The sequence below is a fragment of the Anser anser genome, assembly GCF_964211835.1.
Source record: "Anser anser genome assembly, contig: HAP1_SCAFFOLD_97, whole genome shotgun sequence".
Classification (NCBI taxonomy): domain Eukaryota; kingdom Metazoa; phylum Chordata; class Aves; order Anseriformes; family Anatidae; genus Anser; species Anser anser.
The window spans coordinates 421,810-435,375 of NW_028153930.1; positions in this window are offsets into that span (position 1 = coordinate 421,810).

Genomic DNA, 13,566 nt, shown 5'->3' on the forward strand with positions numbered 1-13,566 from the left:
AAACAAGCATCGTACTGGCAATCTGATACATGTGACCCTTTTCTGCAAAACAAAGACATGAAGGACAAATGTGTAACTTGTCAAGCTACTAAAGCCTCAACAGCTGAGAGTATGAAACAGACAGTAAGTTCAAGTCAATGCGACACCTCAAACCCCGCAGCGCCCCCAGCAGGGATGCTGGGCTTTGGAGACAAATTCAAAACAGTACCTGGAACGTGGGATTGTGATACATGTCTTGTCCAAAACAAACCGGAAGCTACAAAATGTATAGCATGTGAGACACCAAAACCTGGAACGGGAGTAATGCCTGCTCTGACATGACCAGTGGTCACAGACAGCTCGGTGACAGTGACATCCTCCTCGAGCAGCACTGACACAACAGCCACTCTGGGCTTTGGAGACAAATTTAAGAAGGCGAAAGGCTCTTGGGACTGTGGAATATGCCTTGTACCAAATAAGACGGAAGATAACAAATGTGTAGCCTGTCAGTCTGAGAAACCAGGTATGGTCCTTTTTTTCCTGTTGTTTCCATCCTAGCCTCTGTGAATCTTGTACAGAATAAAAGTACGTTGCATATATGGAATATTTTAAGCAACACGATTCCCAGGTACGGTTGATGGATTAGCGGCTGTCTGCAGGATTGGTTTACAGGCACTTCAGAGGTCTCAGCCCAGGTTCCAGCCTGTCGCATAAATTGAACTGATTGTGAAATGTATTAGTACGGAGCTGGATCAATGCAGATACCCCCGGCTTTGCAGGTGGTGAGGGAAGATGGCTGAAGTGGGTGACTTAATTTAAAAACAACATAGTGATTTTTCACTGGCGAAAATGAGAACTCCATAGAAAGAGTTAAAAATGACTGCGTTTTTCTCTTTCAAAAAATAAGTAAAAAAAATTACAGAATGTGTCCAAAATGCCTCTACTCACCGTTTGTATGTAATTGAGGGGAGATGTGAAGCCAGATTTCAAGACAGTGTAGTCTTAACTAGTCTTAAGCTAAAGCAGAGAGATGCCTATGAAGGTCAGTGGTAGGCTTCAAGAAAGCGAGTGACCCGCTGGATAACTTCTTCAGGGCAGTACTGGGTTGTTTCCCATTGTGTGTGACCGTAATTGATTTTGAGCGTGGTTGTATTGTTTTTAAAATACGATTCTAATTCTAACTTTGACTCTAAATGTCATTTAACATGCCATTACATCGAAAAACACCTGTGCAAATATATCGTGGAAGAAACAAATTAAGGTGGACTAGACCGGGCTTTTGTAATCATCCTGTGCGGTAAGACTGAAATTTCATGAGGTAAGATAATGGATTTCAGACAGAGTTGATTCTCTTGGACTTCCAACCTCTGAGCGGTCAGTCGGCATCTTTGTCTGAGGCTCTTGCCATTGCAAGGAGGAATTTTGGAAATGAGGGGTTTACTGTGACCATGGTGCAGTGAATTGCACGGTTACGTTGCACTTGTCAGGAGGAAGAGCGATGCAAGTAATACTAGGATAAAAGTTTTCTGCGTGTGCCGTGGAAGGGAAGAGCCATTCTTGTCTTTCCGGTTTTGAATTTGAAGCGTTATCTTCTGCTTCTCTCTTAAAAGGCACCTTTTTTTTAAAAGGCACCTGTCAGGCCTCTTTATGGAGGTTACACTGTCGTCAACAGCAGCAGAAGCTTGTGTGCTGAACAGAGTTGTGTGTTGTTTGGAAGCTTTGAGTTCCACTCTGGTTTTTTTGTTTGTTTGTTTCTTTCTTTGTGGGTTTTTGGTGGCTTTTATTTTTTTCAGGGGCGGGGGGGGGGGGAGTTGCGGAGTAGTTTTGAACATTTCTGTGGGATTTGACAAATCAAATTTAAAAGTTAATGTTCATTTTATAGTTCATGTTCAAACAGGATGGTTAACTGTCTTGTTTGTCTCACAGAGGGTCCAACACCTGTGACCAGTAGCAGTGCATCTGCATTTTCTGCTCCTTCTGGAGAATTTCTGGATTTAGACAAATTTAAGAAGCCTGAAGGAAGCTGGGATTGGGAGACCTGCTTGGTTCAAAACAAAGCAGAGGCCACGAAGTGTGTAGCCTGTGAAAGTGCAAAGCCAAGCACCAAAGCAGAGCTCAGAGGTAATACTTAATGATTAAAACGAGGATGCATATTCTGTGATTTATTTTTTGGTTTGCTCTGATTTTTTTTATTTTCTTACCTGTTAAGCACAATTATTTTTTCCTTTGAGGTGTGGCAAAATTATTCGTTTTTCCTGTAGGAATATTGCCTAGATAACTTCTGTTTCCACACTTTTCCCCAAGAATAAGTTTATCCTTTTTAGAGAAAAGCTTTCATTAATGACGTGCTTGTTCTTTACATGCCCTACACGTTGTTCATTTGGAGTTCAGACTAAAAACATGATCTTTCAAAGAAGTTCGTATACTTTTTAAAGCCAGGTGGTGGGCAGAAAACACAATTGTGAAAAGTTTTATGTAGAGAGGAAGCATGGGGTTTTCTTGTTTGTTTTACTGTTTGGTTGGTTGTTTGTTAAACAGTTTTGACTGGAAAGATCAGGACTAGAATGTAGTTCAAACCTTCACGTACTGCAGATACACCGTGGGTTACGGACTTGACATTCACTTATTTCTGCAGGTTTTGGTACTGCGACTGCGTCCACAAAATGCTGCCTTGCCATCATTTACATTCGGTGTTCACTCAGAGTGTTCAGGTGCAGAGTCTGCAGCTGCCTCACAGTTTATTTTGGGAAGGACAGAAGAGAAGCAGGATTCTGTCACTACTGCTGCTCCGTTAGTGTTTGGAAAGAAAGCTGACACTGAAGAGTCAAAGACACAGCCTATCTTTTCAGTTGGGAAGTCCGAGCATACAAAAGAAGAGAGCACAGCAAAACCTATGTTCAACTTCAGTTTCGTTAAACCATCAGAGAAGGAACCTGAGCAAGCAAAGCCAGCTTTTTCATTTGGGGTCCAAACCAGTACTTCAGGTAAACAGAGTATCTTTTGTCTTCACTTGTGCGCTTATGTCCATCAAGTAAGACCTCTGAAACCATACTAGAAAAAATCTGCGGGATTTGATATGTTCATGTACTAGAGCTTTAGAAAAAGTTTAATTCCTATATGCAGCATGTCTTCTGTCCTGGTTATTGATACGTACGAAATTAGTAGCAATCCCTTTTTTGATCTCAACACTAGGTTTAGACAAAAAATTGCGACACCTTAAGGAACCTGTCCTGCATCTCATACAAGCACAGAAGTTGCAGTGTCTCAATGCTAGCAGTACAGTTGGTGGTAAAATCTTTAGTAGGGTGAAATAGAGGCCTCACACTTTTCAGAGAAAAAAAGAGATGAGAGAGAGTATCTTATTCCCACGTACTTGCAACTATGCTGCAGAGTGTACTGCTGTTACTCTAGTGCTACAAAGGTCCAAAAATCACTGAACAGTTATTAGCCAGTTTTGTATTCCTTTAATTTGTTGAAAGACTGCAGTAGAGGATTGAAGTTTTTATTGAGGATCACTGTGTGGAAAAATTCTGATTGTTAAATGTCATTTGTATGACTTAAGAACCGCGTTTTGGAGTACAGAATTCAGTATTAATTCCAGAAGGGGTAAGGGGAAGGACATTAGCTAGTAATCCCGAACAAAAGCAGTGTATAGAGCTATACTGATTTTAATCGCAGTATTCTTACAGTTGGTCTGTTACTGAACAGATATGTTTTGGGGAGATATGGTGGCCAGGGAGGCGTGTGTGTTTGTGTGCTTCCTCTTCTAGTTAAGGTTCTGGGGTCTGGTTTAGTCAGGAAAATTCGATGAGGCACCTTGTGTAAAAGGAAATGTTAACCAGCATTTTTCAACACGGTGTAGTCCCTTAAAAGTGTCATAGATGAAAAGAGGCCATAACCGCTGGGGGAAAAAGTTAGTGGGAAACTGAGAGCAGGATCACATTCAGTAGTGAGAGAGCAGCAGCCTAGGGAAAGCTGATGAATGACTGTAACAGATAGTTCTATTTTAAGTGTAAAACAACACTCAGTACTTTATAATGGTGGTCTTACCAGAGGGTTCTTCTCCATGGCTCCTAAAAGCACGTCTTGAAGGCATTCGAGTGCAGTGAACTTAAGCTGTAAGAGTTGGGCTGGTAAGCTTGGCCTGATTTGAAGCTGTAGGCACGGGGCTATAATTTCTGAACAGGCTACAAAAGAAACTGTACCACTGTGCTTTTCAGTGCTCCGTTTAGCAAAGCCATCAAATTGTTGCAGGCAATTGATGTTGTTCTTCTAAGAGCACCTGAAAGATATTTTTGTTTGAAGAGTTCAGAGGTACCGGTTAATACTGGTTCAGATAATTACAGCCAGCTCTGATAATTACAGCCAGGTGTTTGTGACCAATAAAGTTTGTGGCTCCAAAAGGAGTGGGTTAGTGCTAACTGATTAACTGCTGTATATGCAGAAATATGGAATCTGATTACTTACGCAGAGAGCACTTAAAATGTATTGTTTTGCTGGCTCTCAGTGAGTTGCATCTTAATGCTACCAAGGAATAAGCTTTTTGCTTCTGGCCCAAGTTTTTTAATTTGGTGAAAGCCTTTTCTGTGCACGTGCACATGCCAGAGAGGTTGCTTAAGTAATAGAAGCTATAGTAGCTGCTATCTTCTGTTTTTTGTAGAAGACAGAAACTGAATTCGTTAGCTTTGTAACTGTTATGCATACCAGAATTGGTTTTCTCCCTTTTGAAAATAGTAGAGGGTATGCCTATGTCAGATTTGGTGAGCAAGGTGATCAGATGAGGGCACTGCAAGACTGCCAGAACGCACCAGGTCTGGGGGGAAAAGGAATCCGGCTGAGCATAGGAATTTCTAAAAGGTAACCAAGGAGTTGTGCATTGATACAGTTATTCTAAATAATCAGATTCTTGTAGCTCTGCCTTTGGAAAGTCTGTGGCCCTTGCTGTAGTGGCTGTACACAGGATGCAGTCTACAAAACCAGAAATGCAGAAGTCCTATGTTTTGACTCCCTGGATTCATCAACCTGCTTCAGGATGGCTGGGGGAATCCAACTGTTAAGTCTAGCCAGACAGCGCAACTTGGGCTTAGCTGCCATTGCAACCAGCCTCGTTTCTCAACAGCAGCAAAGCTGAATGCATTGGTAAATATTTTCAGGTTTGGGCCTGTATAAGGTAGAAGGGACAACAAGTGGTTTTATATGCTAGGGAGTTCTTGTTCTTAGAGCTTTCCCTCTAGTTTGAGAGAAGCACATAACTAGTTTTACAGTGGGTTGACAGGAAAGAAGTGGGGGGAAAAAATGGGAACGCAGGGAGAAAGCCAAAGGCGTTATTACTAGAACAGGTTTAGAATGCTATTTTTTGCTTTTCATGAGCTTAGGGCAATGGGGAGTTTAAAGCTTAGCACTTCCTGAGAGGGTTTCTTACTCTACCGGCTCAGTTCTATCACTTATTTAAGGCAATTCAGGTCTCTGAACGGTTAAAGAATTGATACCAAATTTGATGAACTTTGATCCAGGATACTGACAAAACAGGACTTCATATAAACAATTTCAGTATGTTCATGAGGTTAGCTTGTGTGTTCTGTTAAATAGTAAAAAATGACACTTCTGTTTCTGTTTACCTAGCATAATTCTGCAAATGTTGCCTCCTTCTGCTTTAGAATGGAAATGCTCTTCTCCAAGAGAGCACTGTCCAAACTTCTTTGCCAAAATTTTTTGATTAAATTAATATTGTTTTATTTTGAAAACAAGAATAAGCCACAAACATGTTTTCTTGCTTCGGCTATCCAGAAGAACGTCAACAGTATTTTCAGATTTTCCTTCCCTACACAACTGTATGTAGGAAGAGTGCAGTTGGAAGCAGAAGACCTAAGATGATGTATCTTCTGTTTGTTTACTACAGTAACAAGACAATGGATTACCTCTTTATTAGAACTTGTGTAGCTTTGCAGTATTGAAACAAATGTAGGTATTAAAATACACATCAGTAATACGTTTCTGAATGGCTGAGTACCGTGCTCTCTTAGCATTGAAATACCCAGCCATTGGATTAGTTTGTCCCTCATGTTTGCTTAGTTTGGAAGCTATTTCAGAATGCCTTCAGCTTGTATTCTTCCCCAAAAGCATAGAACTCACTTCTCTGCATCCCCAATTCAAGTCAGAGAAACTGGGCACTGCAAACACAGGAGGTCTGCCTGTACAGAATCAGTGAAGACAAGTCTAAACAGCGGATTTTTTTGAATATGCAGCTGGGTTATCTGAATGTTCTTTATGCAGTGTACCTCAGTTTTAGTACAGATAGCACTTGTCTTGGTTCTTGTCATTAGTCTGAAGCTGCCCCTGAGAAAATCTTGAAAGGGAAAGTAGTGAAAGCTAATCAGCTGGCCCTTTCTTCTTAAGAACCAGCGTATTTTGTAATTCTCCCACTAATAATAAGGCGTCATGCTGGAGAATCGCGATTGTGTTGTTAAGCAAGACTGACTTCACCTGAGCGGTATAGTTGGCAGCTGTTGAATGTTTAATGGACTTTAAACAAACAAAAAAACTGAGCAGGTGGAGGTAGACATGGCAAACTGACAGGCAGCGTCAGATGCTTCTTTGAAATGGATAATCTGACTCCATTCACTTCTTTCTGGAAATAAGATCTAGTAATTAACCAAACAAAAGATAGAAGGGTTAAGACTGCATCTTTAAAGCAGCTGTGCTTGATAAATGTCTCTGGTCTTAAATCAATCTTTAGCAAAGCACAGAGACTTAGCAGCAGCTTGCTTATGCCAACGCTAAAAATACTTGATGTGTACAGGTAACCATGTCAAGGCTCTGGAGTTAATCCATGAGAACAATTCCTTCTGGTATTGGCAAAGGTGAGGATGCTTGCTTCTATAGAAATGAGGTTTTGAGCTGTGACTTAAGCTGTCACTTAGGTGACTGTTTAGGAAAGCTTCCTTTTAAGCTTTGAAGTATGTAAGCTGACAAATTGTTTAAGTTCAGAACTGGGTTTACAGTCTCTTGTTCTCTGACTGTATGCAACTTCTCATGTTTCAGACTGAAAGCAGAATTGCAGCGGTACCAGTCATACAACTATAATGATTATTGCCAAGATTACCAGAACTACCACTCGCAGAGGAGTTACGATGCTTACGCTGACTACAACTACAGCTCCTATGCTCCCTATGACAGCATGCAAGCTGTTGGAGACTGCTCTTTAGGAGATTCTTTAATGGCTCCAGCTGTTTTTGAGGTAAAGATAGTGCACGCTTGCTGTAAAGAAAATATTTCACAGATAATATGTTGTACAGATTTGTGTGAATCAGCAAAAAGAATCCGAAGTTGAAAACATGCTTTCTGCTTAGTGTGAAGTTAAAAGAGCAGATTCCATTCAGAGGTGTTTGTATTTAAGTGCTTAAATAGTAAATCCATAGAATTAGTGATTTATACACCATTATTTGTTCACGCATACCAAAGAATGGTTTTGACAGCATAATTGCGTACGCTTCTTCTGTTCCTGTTCTTCTGATTTGCTTTGCTTAAAGCAAATTAAACAGTTGTTGTAAGTGGTCTTATCGTGGTCAATGTATTAGTTGTGACCTCCGGAAGTCCCTTCCAACCTGTACTGCAATATTGGCTTTCTTCTAAAAATAAGTAGATAAAATGTCATCTATCCTTGTAGTTGTAGGAAGAAGGAATGGATTGAGACTGCAGCACTTTGAATCTGTGATGCTTTCTGAAATGAGTTATGATTAAACTTAGCCTTTTCTGTCTTTCAGGAATCTTCAGTTATGACTGCAATCGGTGATGACCTAATTACTGACGGTAATAAGGGTTCTATCATTGTCACTTGAGTTTAGCCATCCTTGTGCCTTTTAACAATACAAGCCAACCTCTACTGGATGAAGAACATCTTGAAAGTTCAGCTGAGGTCAAACCTCTGTGGGGTTGATCTGCAATCAGCTGGGGTTTTAAAGCTGATACAGCATACACTGACCGCATCAAGTAAAACGGGACACTGTCAATGCTTCGCAGCAGGTTTCTTGTACCTGTGCCTTCATTCCCATTTGAAAATGGTCTAAGACAGAATTTTGTTCTTTGTATTGGTTCCGCTAAACAGATTTTATATTAGAAACTCAGTAATATGCAAAAGCTTTGTTCTCCACCCTGAGGTAAAAGCTTATGTTGCAGATTCCAAAAGGAGGATTCAGCTTGCACTTACAAATACGGTACAAAACATATTTGTGTCCTGGAAGGTTTGCAAAGTTCCTCACGTGGAGGCATTTTGTGTTAGTGTTTAGAAACTATCCTATGTAACGTGTATTGCCGTAGAAGTGAATTAAATGACTCTTGGGAGGGTTTCATGGCTGATTATCCTTAAACGTTATCTTTACTATCTTAAACATTGTCTTTGTCTTTATCTTGAAAGACAATTCTAGTCCCAGCCTTCTAATATACAAATTCCCAAAAGTTGGAGTTGTGAGGCTCAAAATTTTAGAGGACTAAATACCTCACTAAAATTAGTAGATCTAATAGCTTATTACACTTAGCTTAAAATACATTTTATTAGCCATTTCACGTGAAGTTTTTTTGCGTGCATGCCTCAGATTTGATACTTGGACTTACCAGGCTTTTATTTTCAGATCCACAGCTCTACTTGGATGTTGATGAAATGAACAGACAATTCACGGAGACAAGCGAAGAACTCTACGATTCACTCATGAATTGTCACTGGCAACCTCTGGATACGGTCACTTCTGAAATCCCCTCTGCTATTTAAGTGTCTTCTAGAGCATGACCGTTATGGCCAAAGTGCTAAAACTACATTTCTTCTACATTATTCTAGCTCATAAGTTTTAAAGCACAATGATAGGTTGGGTTTTTTTTGCTATGCTTTTGACAGTTTCTGTAATCTTTTTGTTCATCACTCCCTTCTTGGAGCATCATGAAGTCATGTAAATATTCGAGAAATGTAAAGAGGTAAATGGGGTCTAAAGATAGACTTGCCTGTGTAAATAAAAAATTTGTATCTGCAAACCTGCCAGCAAGGGATTTTACTTGTACCTGTGTGCAGCACGTTCTCTTCCGGCTTATGGAATTTAACAAGGTAGTAAGGGTATTTCATCTGTCTTTATTTTTATATGGGCATTAGGACACAAGCAAAATCTAGCTTCCCCTTGTTTTCCTGGTTCCTTAGGTAAGCGACAAGCCAAGCCTTTCATGTGCTTGCTTAGACTGGAAGTATGTATGGGAGACACTCACAGGCCTTGCTATGGAAACACCTGTGCCCACTTTTTCCTGCAGGCTGCTGGCTCTAACTGTACTACTGATACATGCTAGGTCAGCTAAAATCGGCTTATAAATAGGGTATGTTAAGCATATGGAAGTGTAGACTTCAACTGCCATAGCTACAAACATCCCGTGGAATGAGGATGATGTCTGCTGGCACTCTCTGCATCAGCATTCAGTTTTCCCTTGCCCTTTTTACTGTTAGACTTCTCAGCTGACGCTTTACAGCGAAGAAATTGCTACAACATAATCCGTGTTCTTAAACCTAAAAAAAAAAAATCTTGGAGAAAACAACTTGCTGGTTTTCCCTCCTTGCTGGCAAGGAGAAAAATAGTCCACCAGGAACAACAAAAAAATCCTAGTAACAGCTCCTTAAGTTATACCCTCTGCTACCCTCTCTGATTGCTCTGGTCTTCCTTCATTCGTGGTAATGAAGTTTTTAAAGCTCTGGTAGAAGGATGACAGTACTCAAGTCAAAGGAGATGAGAGCAATGAGGAAAGCTTTGCTTTAAGCTAGAGCAGTCTTGCGAGTTGCTGCCTTTATGCTGTTCTTATCTTGAAGGGTACAGAGTCTTTTCCAGTCATAGGGACTCCATAACCCTATGAATATGGAGAAATAGTTGCTAATTAACAGTGTGTATAATAAGTAAGTGAGGCTGGAAACAAAAGAATATTCCTCCAAGAAAAAAAAGGAAGCAGAAATTACTGTACTTAATAGCTGGGGAAGCTGTTAAAGCTAGTTGACACAGTTCTGGTACTGCCGTGTGTGTTTTGGGGGCAACATAAACCATAATTGCTGTGATGGCAGGTAAGAATCCAATTCTTTTTTATGGCTTAGTGTAGTCAGTGAAAGCAGTGGTCCTAAGCTGCATGCTGTTCTTAAATGTAATGCAAATTCTCTTTTGTGACTCCTCAGTACTTCCAGGTTGCTTGTAGCTGATCACCAGCAACTGCTTCTGTTAGCTATTAGCTGTTGGGTTTTTGCTAGGAATACTTTCAGTCCTGAATTGAAATGATGACATCCTGAAACAGAAGAGGCTCTTGGAGTATTGTAGGAAGCACATTCTTCCTGGTTCTAGTGCAGGTGTACACGTAGGAGGAGACAGAAGGCAAAGAACCTCACATAGGTGGAGGGGGTGAGGTGGCATCACAGTTAGAGCTGTTGCAGTTAACTCTTCCCAAAGCATGAAAGCAACGTGGCTGGGAACAGGGATTTGTTGGGTTGCTTCTTTGTGTGAGCCAGGGAGTCTTTTGAGGGGCAGATTAATAAGAATATGACACAAGGTAGAGGTGCAATAGATGAAGCAAAGAATCTGGGTGGGAAAAGGGTTGCTTGTACGTGTCTATGGAATTGTTTCAGGGGACTGAGCTGGGGCAAATTCAAGATAATAGATGCAGCCTCCTTGACTTTGGATGGCAGTGCTGAAGCTTCAAAACCTTACAAGCTTTGATGCCACTTCAATTGTAGTGCATAGCTGTGGTACTTGAGCTCAGAAGTGCAAACTGCACAGGATTTTTTTATCTATTTTCTTCAACGTGAGCAGCAAAACATCTTCCAGGAATGTGCCTGGGTGCTACGCTGCTTTGACACGGCTTGCTTTGCATCACCAAACACAGTAGTTAGGTTGCATCGAGTACTTTGTGGAAACATTCATTGTGTTGTCACCCAGAAATGGGATGCTACAGATGTGTGTTGGCCCGGCAGTATCAGTGCTGGTTTTTGGCCTTTGAGAGGTTGGTCCATAACATGTGACCTGTGTAACGAGAGGCCCACATAGATTGGTGACTTCATTAAGTCTGATGCTGTGGTGGTGTGTGACCCAAGGCCCTGAACGTCAGAAAATCAGGCTGTGGCCACCTATTTTATGCAGACTTTGCCTATTAACAAGGTCTCTACACTGTACGTTAGAGACGTGCGCCTCCTTTTCCGGACTAGATAGCGAAAATACCAGTTTTGTAGTTCAGTGAATGAGATTGGTTGGGCTGTTTGTTCTCCAGAGCTGAAAAATGTTGGGAGTGTATTCTCTTGGAGTCCACAGAAATGAAAATGATGAGAGGAAGAGAACGTTGGTTGCAGCCCGCGTGCTGCTGTTATAAAGGAGTTCTCTGATGTCTTTTTCCCTCTGCTGAGACTTATCAGCCTATCGTCCTTTCCTGTTAGGAGCGCATACCTGGCTTGGGATGGTGTGCGCAGGGCAGATTCTTTACCGTAAGAGCACAGTGAATGCCAGACTTCTTCCTGTACTGCCGTGTTAACCCTGAGTCACAAATTCAGGAAGCAGTGATTGCATCGGAACTGCTAGAATGCTTTGCGGAGTCTTTTTACTGGGTAAACTTCACAGCTGCAGTTACAACTTCCAGCCTGTGTTAGCTGAACACATCGTACTGGTGCCCGCCATCAGTTTGACAAAGATGGGATTGCAGTAGGAACTTGCTTTTTTCCTTCTTTTTAATTAAACAAGTCTTTGAAGCAACTTTTCCAACACCGCCATACTTCACTTCTTCCAGTTATTTTCTGTTTTACTTAGCTGAAATGTTTTTTTTTCTTCCAAGCTTGAGGAAGTTTTCTACAAGAATGTCCCGTAATGATTTCATAAACTCTTTTCGTTGTACCTAGCTGCAACAGAGAATGCTTTTATTCAAAAACCTGCTGGTTTTCTCTTCCAAGAAGTAGTGGGGTTTTTCCTATCTCTTCACTGATGGGAAAGGCTGTAGGACAGTAGCTTGAGGGGCTGCTAATGCTGTCATCAGTGAGCCGGGAAAAGGCAGGAGTCCGAAACGGGTAAAAAGTACTTAAAAGGATACCAAAAGAGTAAACGGTACTTAAGCCGTGGATGTTTCTTTTTGCAGGGATGCTCTGGACCAACCGCTTCTTTCTAGCGCTACCTCAAAGTAACTTGCAGATAGACCTCACAGGGAAGGTTGATCAAATGGTGATGATCGCTGTCATTCTGCTGGACACGCAGATACTTGCCTTTCGTTTTGGCTCATTTTTAATACCAATTAACTTCAGTGCCTCGCGTTAATAGACACCGTTTGACTGCATCGGCAAATGTTTCTGAGTCGTGAGTGTCGTTAAAGGCCTGTCACCTGTTGTGGTTTAACCCGGCTGGCAGCTAAACACCACACAGCCGTTCGCTCACCCTCCCCCCTCCCTCTCTGGGATGGGGGAGAGAAACGGGAAAGTGAAGCCGGTGAGTTGAGATAAAGACAGTTTATTAAGACAGGAATATAATAATAACAATAATAGTAATAATAGTGATAATGGTAATAGTATTAATAATAATAATGTGTAAGAAAACAAGTGATGCACAATGCAATTGCTCACCACCCGCTGACCGATGCCCAGCCTATCCCCTAGCAGCCGGCCCCCCACCCCAGCCAGCCACCCCTATATATTGTTTAGCATGACGCCAGATGGTATGGAATACCCCTTTGGCCAGTTTGGGTCAGCTGTCCTGGGTCTGTCCCCTCCCAGCTCCTGCTGCACCCCCAGCCTGCTCGCTGGCAGGACAGAGCGAGAAGCCGAAAAGTCCTTGGCCTGGTGTAAACACTGCTCTGCAACAATTAAAACATCAGCGTGTTATCAGCGCTCTTCTCATCCTAATCCAAAACATAGCACCCTACCAGCTACTATGAGGGAAAATTAACTCTGTCCTAACTGGAACCAGGACAAACTGCTTCAGCACTTTTGATCTTTTACAAACTCAGCTAAATTATTTAAGTTCTACTTTGGGCACCGTGTTCCTTCATCAGCCAGGATTTTGTGGATAGAGTTGAGTCTTCTTATCACGCGAGGCCAATAAAACAACTGAGTAATTTAAACCTTTGTGGCTGCTCCCACCCCCAACACTTTCCCATTCCCATGACGACTTCTCATCCCCCAAATGACTTCTCACCCCCAGGTCTCACTCGGGGACCCACCACCCGCAGCCGCTCCCCATCAGGAGCAGCCATCCCCAAACCAATTGGCGACGCGGGCAGCGGCAGAGGGCTGCGTTCAGCCCCCACCCCCCCCACCCCCCCCCGCTGACCGATGCAGGAAATAAGTGCAGGCAGAGGCTTTGCAGGGTGGAACAGTTTGTAATTTATTCCCGGGGTAATTAATTGTGGCTGCCACCCCCAGCCCGTCCCCAGGTGAGGCCCGGCCGCCTGCTCAGGCGGGGGGCCCGGCCTGCCGGCCCGTGCGGTCTCCGGCCCCCGGCTCCTCCTGCCTGACCCTATGCAGCCAGGACGTGTCCCCGACGTCGTCGTCCTGCTGGGACCTTGGCAGTCTGCGCCCCACCTGCCCCGCGTGCCAGGAGAAGCTCCTGA